At 34.9% G+C, this 10,642-nt stretch overlaps 1 non-coding gene across 1 annotated transcript; it reads left to right on the top strand.

Moving 5' to 3' along the window:
- The first annotated feature begins 210 nt into the window (after nucleotides 1-210).
- Nucleotides 211-282, top strand: TRNAG-ACC. The gene has a single exon. It is a non-coding gene; the product is annotated as a tRNA-Gly (tRNA).
- The last annotated feature ends 10,360 nt before the right edge of the window (nucleotides 283-10,642 follow it).

A 10,642-nucleotide genomic window follows, 5' to 3' on the forward strand; every position in this document is an offset into this window, starting at 1 on the left:
GTGTCTATGATGGCTTGTGTATTTCAAAGCTTTGACAGTGTTAAAGTGCCATTTCAGGTCCTTCCTTTGGATGGTCAGATTCCGTGTAATATCACTTTTGTGGGAATCTTCCCAAGAGAGAGGAGAGCTTAAATAAGTGAAGTTTCCTTATAAGGAAATGGCTCTGTTTTATGTCAATTAGAACTCAGTTAAAATAAAATAAAACAAAGGGTGGGTATAGCTCAGTGGTAGAGCATGTTCTTACCATGTACAAGGTCCTGGGTTCAATCCCCAATGCCTCCATTAAAAAATAAATTTAAAAAATTGTTGTAAAATAAAAAGAACTGTTTCTTTTTTGCTAAAGCCATTTGGGTCTCGTGGCCATAAGCCTAATTGGCTTTCAGAGCTAGGTTTTGGGGGAGATCCTTTCCTCAGTGGGAGTCTTTAAAGCATGGAGCACTAGATGTTGGGTCCAAACCCTTCACTTTTCAGGAACAAGCTAGGAATTGTGAAATCCACCCTATTGTATGTCACTGTGCAAGCAATGTAGTTTATGGAAAGGGTATGTCTCAGCTTTTTCTACCCATTTTTATGTGGATATTTTCTCATTTGTCAAGTGTGTAGGAGTCATTCAGCTGATTTTTGGATTTCTCTAAGAGAGAATTGCTCCCCATGTAGCGGTAGGTTTGGTGTGTCCGTGGGAGGAGTCTCCTAGGTCGCCATCTTGGACCAGAACTACACTTACTGAATTCTTTAAATCGCCATTTAAAAAATGAGAAGATAAATACTCAGAGGTTAAGTTATCCAAGAATAACCACCTAGTAGGTGATGGCCCTGGGCTTTGAGCCCTGATGGTCTCCCTGTGAATCAGTGCACTTGCTATGCTCCGAGTTTCTGGAAAGGGCAATTTTAAGACTCATAAACCATCTGATCTTTTTAAAACAACCCAGTGAGAAGAAAAGTTCTGTCATTTTCAAATTCCAGTGAAACTAAGAAGAGAGGAAAGAAAAGAAGCTCTTTGATCTATGCTTAGGCTGAAACCACAACAGGCATTTGCTCTAAGTATGAGCTAGAGGGAAGCCACTCTTCTATTTTCTAACCAAAATGAGCTGCTTGGGCTGTCAGCTGCTTTCAAAGGAACTGTAGGAAGCCCTTGCACTGTTATTTCTTTGACTAGGTACACACTCCAAGTATAGGTCTGTTTTATGTCTGTGACTTGTTTGCATGTGGTATTACGTGAATTTCACCAACACGGTTTTTCAGAAAAATGTTCTCGACCTAAGTAATATTTAACAAATGTAATTCTCTTCAGAATACTGAATGATCATATAAATGTGAAAATGGATACCTTTTAGCAAAGTAAGTGATGTGGTTCGTCAGTTATTCATCATCTGTTGTCTGTGGACACCTGCTCTGCTGGTGCAGCTCTTTTAATGAGAACGACACGAGTCAGAGACAAGAGGGGGCAACTTGGGTGAATGGCAAGTCCATTTTTGTTGGATTTTAGAGTTTCTATATGTCAACAGTCCTTAAACTTTAGCATGCGTTATAATTACCAGGAGGAGGCTTATTAAAACACAGCTTGCTGGATCCTACCTCCAGAGTCTCTGATTCCTGGTTTTATAGGTCTCGGGTGGTACCTGTAAAGTTTCATTTCTAACAAATTCCTAGGGTCTGGTGCTGCTGCTGGTCCCAGTACCACGTTTTGAGAATGACTACAAAAGACAATATGGGAGTAGTGGAAGTAAAGACTTACAGGGTACCTTAGATCCGGATTGTGGAGAAATTTCAGTACGAAGATAAACATTTGGACTTCGTCCTGCACGTAGTGGGGAAACTATGGGAAAGTTCTGAGACAGGAAGTGACCATTAAAGCATATTTTAGGAAGGGTGATAAGACTTAAAGATCTATATTTGACTGTTTATGGATAACTCCATATATGTATGTACAAAGGTACCTCAGTGTCAGCATGCTCAAAAGTAGGCTCTTTCCCATAATTTGTCTCCTTTTATACTCATTTCTGTGTGAATGGCTACACTATATTTCCAGTTGGCCAAACCAGAAACCTGGGAGTTATCTCCTTGACTTCTTTTACTCCTGACACTGACAGCACCCTGTTACCAAGCCCTGCTACTTCAAAAATATCTCTTGAATCTGACTCTTCTACATTCCTGCCGCCTGTATCATCTTCTTGCTTGGACCGTTGAAGAAGGTGCCCAACTTGCCTCATCTTCTCTAGTCTTTTTCCATCTCTAGTTTCCTTCCATATTCATCAGCTGTTCTTTTTAAAATACATATTTGATCGTGTCACTCTAATATTTTATAATGCTTTTTATAATTATTTATAGCACCAAATTTGAATTTTTAATCATAACATACAAATTCTCTATTCTCTGGCTCTTTCCACCTATCAGCCCTTACTTTCTGCCACAGTCGCCTACAAACACTACACTCCAGTCACACCATACCCACTATTCACCATCCTTTGAACATCATACCGAGCTTTTCATGTTTGTGTCCTTATCTGTGTTATTCCCTTTGCCTGAGAATGACTTGTTCTATAAGATGCAACTTAAACATCGTGACCTCTTTGAAGCCTTGCATGTCCTCCTCGCCTAGACAGGGTTCATCACTTACTCTGTGTTTATCTTATTAAACTTTATACGTATCTGAACATACATATTATACTGCCCTGTATTCTTTTACGTAAATGTCAGTCTTTCACTAGACTGAGGTATTTGATAACACGAATCTTCAATGAAGAGTCCATCATTTGATACACGGAAAGTGCTGCGTAATACTTTTTTGGGTAAATAAATGAGTTAAGTAATGCATGGAGGGACTTTAGGATAATAGTCTAGAAGCAAGGAGACAAGTTAAAAAAGAATGTTCTCTCCTTGGGAGGTAATAAAATACAAAATTCAAGTGATTTTTGATAAGGGAAAAAACTGAACAGATGAGAAAAACATTGCAGACTGGACTTGGTGATTGTTGTGAGCAAGAGAGAAATCAAAGCAGTACTGTGACCTTGAACTATAGTGACTGGAATAATGAAATAGAGAAATCCAGAAATGTGGGTAAGGTCTGTAATTACATCTCCTTTTTTCTTTCTGATATTGATCATGTGGGTCTTTTTTTTTTTTTTTTACATTTATTCCAATTTGAAGTGTATTAATTTGATTTCTTTTCAAAGCATTTGCTTTTTATTGATTTTATCTTGTTTTGTTTATTTTCTCTTTTATTTATTTAAGCCATTATTTTATTATTTTCTTTCCTCTGCTTACTTTGGGTTTCATTTGTTCCTCTTTTCTTGGTTTCTTTAGTTGTACGCGAAGATCATTAATTTTAGAACTCTTCTTTTTTAATGTAACATTTAATGCTATAAATTTCCCACTAAGTACCACTTTAGCAATATCCAGCAAGGTTTTGATGTTTTCATTTAGCTCAAAATATATTGAGTTTGCTTCATGATTTATTCTAAGACCCATAATTATTTTAAAGTGTTTTGTTTAATTTCCAAATAGGTAGGGATTTTTTCTAGATATCTTCTTAATTTCTAGTTTAATTAGTGGATTGAATTGTGGTTAGAGAAAATCCTGTATTTCATTTCATTCTTTTTAAATTCATTGAGACTTGTTTTCTCGCCCAGAATATGCTCTTCCTTGAGGAATGTTCCATTGGCCCTTGAAAAAAAATGGATAATCTTCTGTTGTTAGGTAGAGTGTTCTATTTCTGCCAGTTAGGTCAAATTGGTTGATATGTTGTTTAGGCCTTTCTACACACTTAATGTTTTGTTTTGTTTGTTTGAGTTGCTAGGGAGATTTGTTAGAATATCTAACTGTGGATTTGTACATTTTTCCCCCAGTTTTATTAATTTTAGCTTTGTGCATTTTGAAGCTCTTAGATATATACACACTAAGACTGTTTTATCTTCTTGAATAATTGACTCTTTTATCATTGTGAAATGTATCTGTTTATTGCTGATGCTTTCTTGTTTCTTAAGTCTGCTTTAACTGATATTAATATAGCTATTCCATCTTTCTTTTGAGTAGTGTTTATAGGGTATATATTTTTCCATTCTTTTACTTTTAACCTACCTCTCTATTTAAGGTAGATTTCTTGTAGACAGTACATAGTTAGATTTTACTTTTTTAATCCAATCTGACATCCATGTTTTAAATTGTAGTGTTTAGGCCATTACATTTAGTATTATTACTGATACTATTTGGTATATGTCTACCATCTTACTATTTGTTTTATATTTCTCTCCTTTTATTTTTCCCCCTTTTCCTCTATTTTCCTACCTTAAAAAATTATTAATAGGGTATTTGATCTCCACTAACTGGCTGGTTTTATTTTATTTTTTTTTAGTAGTCACTTTAGGTTTTTCAGTGTATATCTTTAACTTATGTTCTACCCTCAAATAACATAATACTATTCTTCCCTATCCTTTGTACTCTTATTGTCATGTATTTTAATTCTATATATTTTATAAACCTTATTTATATTATTATAAATAATATAAACAGACAAATAATTATTTTTAAAGAGATTAAAAATGAGAAAACTAGGTATTTTTGTATTTGTTCATATATTTACCATTTCTGGTACTCATCATTCTTTGGTGTAGGTCCAGATTTCTATCTGGTATCATTTTCCTCTGGCTGAAGAACTTTTACATTTATTTTTGTACAGGTCTACTAGTGATTAATTCTCTCAAATTGTGTTCATTTTTAAAAGTCTGTGTTCTGACTACATTTTTGAAAACATTTTTGCTGGGTTAGGATTTTAGGTTGACAGTTTCTTTCAGCACTTTTAAGGAGATCTCTCCATTGTCTTCTGGTCTGCGTGTCTTCTGATAAGAAATTGGCTGTCAGCTTTCTCTTTGTCCCTCTGAATACAATGTGTCTTTTTGTCCTCTGGCATTTCTTATTTTCTCTTTATCACTAGTTTTCAGCAATTTGATTGTGATTTACCTTAGTGTGATTTTCTTTATGTTTCCTCTACATGGACTCATTGAGATTCTTGGATTTGTGGGTTTATAGTTTTCATCAAATTTGGGCAACTTTTAGCCATTATTTCTTCAAATATTTTTATGTTCCACACCTTCCTTCTGGGATTATAATTATACATATGTTAGATTTCTTGGTATGGTCCCACATGTAACTTACACACTGCTTGTCTGTTTCAGTTTGGTAGTTTTTTTTTCTTAAATAGACTTTATGTTTTAGAGAAATTTTAGATTCCCAGCACTGAGCAGAAGGTGGAGAGATTTCCTACACACATCTTCTATCTCTGTACGTGTATAGTCTCCCCATTATTACCATCCCCATCAGAGTGGTACATTTGTTACAATTGATGAAACTGCATCAACACATCATTATCGTTTAGAGTCCATAGCTTACACTATGGTTCACTCTTGGTGTTGTACATTCTATAGGTTTGCACACATGTTTAATGACATGTATTACCATTTAGGGTAGTTTCACTACCCTGAAAATCCTCTGTGCGCTGCCTGGTCATCCCTCCCTAACCCATAACCCCTGGTAACCATTAATGTTTTTATTATCTCCATAGTTTTGGCTTTTCCAGAATTTCATTTAGTTGGAATCATGCAGAGTGTAACCATTTCAGATTGGCTCCTTTTACTTAGTAATATATATTTACATGCCCTGCATGTCTTATCTTTTCTCTTCTTTTCTTTTCATGTTTTTTATGGCTTGATGACTAATTTCTTTTTAGTACTGATTAATATATTCCATTGTCTGGACGTTGTCTGGATGTACCACAGTTTATCCATTCACCTTCTGAAGAACATTTTGGTTTCTTCCAAGTTTTGATGATTATGAGTAAAGCTGTTCTAAACATTGCTGTGCAGGTTTTGTGTGGACACAAAGTTTTCATATCATTGGGTAAATACCAAAGAGCACAATTGCGGGATCATATGGTAAGAGTATGTTTAGTTTTGTAAGAAACTCCCAAACTGTCTTCCAAAGGTTTTATATCATTTTGCATTCCCACCAGCAATGAATGAGACTTTCTATTGCTCCGCATTCTCACCAGTGGGTAGTGATATCTCATTGTTGTTTTAATTTGTATTTATCTGATGACATATGATGTGGAGCATCTTTTTGCATGTTTAGTTGCCATCTATGTGTATATATTTTGGCAAGCTGTCTGTTCAGGTATTTAACTACATTTCAAAACAAGTTGTTCGCGTTATTGTTGAGTTTTAAGAGTTCTTTGTATATTTTGGATAACAGTTCTCCATCTGGTATGTCTTTTGTAAACATTTTCTCCCAATCTGTGCTGTTTCTAGGTATGTTTCTAATTGATTAATTTTTACTGTTTTTGGGTTATAATGTCTCACTCCATTGCATTCCTGGTAAATTTTGACTGAATACTAGACCTTGTGAATTTTACTGTTGGGTACTGGATTTTACTATTGGTTACTGGATTTTGTTGCATTTCTTTGAAGAGTTCTGCTAGATCTCTTTAGATCTGTTCTGGTGTGCAGTTAAGTGCATGTTTTATCCTTTTAAGTCTTGCCTTTAAGCTTTGTTATTGTGGGGCCTTTTGGGGAACTAATTTATCCTCACTACTAATTTATGACCCTTCTTTCAGAGATCACAATTCTGCACTGCCTTTTGTACAATGTCTTAAAATCATATTTCGTATATTTTTTCTCATTTTCTAGTTGTTTACAACGGAAGGACAATACCCTTTGAAGGTAATCTTTCATGAATAGAATCTGAAGGTTTTTTTTTATTATTGGTAGAAGAAAAGTTGTTTTCTAAGTTTACAACTCATTATTAAACTTGTTATTAGTAATAGCATCTAAATTTTTAAGATTGTTGTCAAATTTAAGAAAACTGCTCTCAAATTTTTTCTTGACTTGGCTACATACTACCAGGCATTAGACACATTCAAGCCATAAAATGACCTTTGGACCTCCATTTTTGTGTCATCATTATGAATGAGTCAGTACACATGGTGATAAAAGTAATGCTGGAAGCTAGTCTTGAACTTGCTTGGATAGTTATAATTTACTTACACATAAAACTCTGCAGACCACATAATCCTATCCCACTAAATTCAAGCTAAATACATCCCTAACCCAACTTCCTCTTATCTGAATTCTGAAATGCATGTAGTTACTCTAACACACCAACCATGAGGTAAAGTGATGGAAAATCATGAAAAGAGACAGTGGTCTCAACTAATTGTAGTTAATATATCTTACTTTATGAACTGTACAAAAGTGTGCTGATGAAAAATTAATCAGTCAATCTAAGAAAGAAATGGAAAATTTTATTCAAGCCAAATTTGAGGATTATAACCCTGGAAGAGCATCTCAGAGAGCTCTGAGAACTGTTCTGTCCATTAGAAATCAAGGCACAGTTTTATAAGTTTTTTGAGACAGATGACTGTACATTATTGACAGTTTACATAATCCAGATCTAAGCGTCACCCTGGTGGGTCATGTGACCCGTTACAAGCTCGAGAAAGAATGTTATCTTTTAAGGAGTTGCCGTGTCAATGCTGCTCTTGATGGCTTCTCGATGCATAATGCAAATACAGAATGCACAGTGTGTGAGAAGAAGCCAAAGGGCAGAGAAGAATGTTTCATGTTGAAATTTTTCTTGCCTTGCCATAAAATATGAATTTTATTTGACAAGTGTGTAGTCATTAGATTTATCGCCAGAGTCCCTGTCAGTGCTTTGGAGAAGGACTGTGCAAAGGAGCCTTATAACTTGTGCTTCATTAGCTTCATAGTAATTCTGCTTCTGGTTTTACAATCAGTTTTTTAAATGCATGATCATTTTATATCACATACAGTCTATAAGGTTTTGGAATTAGCATTCAGAACTATAATCTTGAACAGGAAAAAAAACTTTTTTTTTTTTGGCACTAAAAAGGGAACCAGGAACACATTTTTGGTGTGATTTTTTTCATAGCTGTCTAATAACTGACAAAAGTCAGTTATAGACTGAGTTTCCCCAGCCCTGTAGGAAAAAAAAAGAAAGGATTTACTAAAGATTGGAATTGAGAAAGAAAATCCAGACTTTTCTGCAATATAGAATCTTCATCATTGCAAAACAAAAACAAGTAAGCAAATGTCTTGATTCAAAAGTGGAAAATATTTATTTGTTTTTACTTTTATACTTAGTAAGTGGTGTAGTTTTTATATATTTGTCTTTTCATAGATGTTTCCCCCAGTCCAGTCCATCACTTAGAAATAATCAGGCTACAAACTTGATTTTCATAACTAGGTTTGCTGCATTGTAGCTCCCCAAAAGTAATTGGGCTTTTACTAGTTTTTATTGCAAGTATTCTATTTTTAATTATTTATATCAACCATTTATTAATGTTTTTCTCTTTTAGAAAATGCTGAGAATTTCTTTTCATAAAGAAATGCTTTCTTCTTAAAAAAAAAAAAACCTTATCAATATACTGACAGTCTCCATGTTTTAGATGTGGTAGGGCTAGGTTCCTCACAAAGGACAAAAGGAATTGTTTTGTACACAAAATAGCAACACCCAGACTGACTGTCTACTGAAGGCATAATAATGAAGGATGCAAAGGAGCTGGTGATACCTTTGAGAATTAATAGGATTTAAATGCATGAAAAGATAAAATGCTGAAGTGGAGTTCAGAGAGGTGAGAGATCTCTATGAGCTCAAGTAAAGATTCTAAAACCTAAGCTAGATTTTAAAAGTTGAACAGAATTAGAAAAAGGACATTCCTTTGGGCAAGCAGAAACACCTCGGAAGAGTAAGGTAACAAGGTAGGAATATGCAAGACTCATTAATTCAGCAACATTTATCGAATGTTTATTCTCTTTTGAGCATTTTTCTAATTTTGAGATACAAAGATAAAGAAGGAATAGCCTTTACCTTTGTAGAACTTAACGATCTGGGAAACAGGAAGTGACATGGACACAACTAGTGTAAGAGAATGGATTTCTTTGAATAGAATTTATATTATAACCTTTACTTAAACGAGCAACAGACCTGGGGGCAGAAATATCTAGATTTAACATTTCTCTGGGCCTCTTCCTAGCTGTGTAACTCTGAGCCCATTTGAATCTTAATTTCATCCAGGTCTATCTTCTGATATATTTCACTGATTTATTTCACCGATATAACTGGAAGCTCTTCACCAGCAAGCTCATTCCCAGCAGGTCAGAAAACATTTCACTACCATCAGTATTACCAAATTAATGGCACCAAGGCCAGCTTTCCTAAAACAGGCTTTGTATCCTCGCTCCATAAATACCCCATAGGGCTACATTAACCCAGGTCCAGATTACTGGACTCCAGTTCTTCTGTCTACAGGCCCTGACCATCCTCTATTACCAACTAAGTTAGATTTCATTGTTCCTGAGTCTTCTCAGAACCACATCTGTATTTACTATTCTTTTGGAAGTTAGTAGCTCACTAGACTGCCTGAGAGATCAGGCTCCTGTCAGTTCAGTGTCCTTCAGACGGTCACCCATGAGGTTTGCCTGTCTTGGTTTACCTAGGACTGAGGGCATTACCGGGACATGCAATTTCAGTGCTAACCTGGGAAAATCCCAGCTGAAGCAGGATGAATTGGTCATCCTGCCACTGGCCTGGTCCAGACCTCTCCCCTAAACCTCTAGCCCTTGTTACTGAAGACTCAACATATCTGCAGCTTAACCTAATCCAAGTTTAATAGTTTTCTTAAAATTTTGAGTTCTTATAGTATATTAATGAATATATTGAGTGAGAATGCCAAGCCAGTTTCAAATTAAAAGCAATTCAGGTTTGCAAATTAGAACACCCTACTACTTAAAAAAAATTCAGGGACCAGGAAAAGAAGGCAAAAAGCTTAAGTGAAAGGTTTATGTGATGTCATAGACAAAACTGAAAAGTAGGTTTGACCAAGATTTTCTTCCCTGTATGTGTATATGTCATGTTTGTGCACCTGTGTATGTATACAAGACTGTATATGTATGTTTGAGGGGTTAAATGCTATGAAAAAATGTTGGAAAAATCAGTAGAACTAAGGTAAGAATGGGATATAACAGGCAAGGGGCACCTTCATAACTAGAAGAATTAATTAATAGAATGTTTTCAATTTTATTTTTTAATCATATATTTAAGCAAGCCCTTAGAGAGCTTATGAGATTTTAGTATGAGATTTATAAGATTTGATTTATTTATAAGATTATAGTATAAGATAATTTCTGATATAAACCCAAATCAGTTAACTGGAAATTTCTAACTTAATACATCAGTATTTCACAGGGAATTTTGAGATGCATTGTGTAATTATCAGAAATAGGGAAAGAAAGAAGTGACCAGGTACCTTTATTTAGAACATGTGGGCAACCCTTTGCATTTTTTTTTTCAGTTAAAAATTTTTTATTTATTTAATCTTTTTTTGAAGGGAGGAGGTAATTTGGTTTATTCATCTATTTACTTAATGGAAGTACTGGGGCTTGAACCCAGGACATCGTGCATGCTAGGCATGCACTGTACCACTGAGCTATACCCTCCCCCTGGGTTGCATTTTTTAATTCAAAATACCCTTAAACCAAATTGCCACAAGACTTGTGTTACCTGATTAAATGGACCAATTTCTATTTTGAATTATTTTTTGAACTTGAGCGGATCATCCTATAAACTTATTAAT

The sequence above is a fragment of the Camelus ferus genome, chromosome 9 (assembly GCF_009834535.1).
Source record: "Camelus ferus isolate YT-003-E chromosome 9, BCGSAC_Cfer_1.0, whole genome shotgun sequence".
NCBI lineage: Eukaryota > Metazoa > Chordata > Mammalia > Artiodactyla > Camelidae > Camelus > Camelus ferus.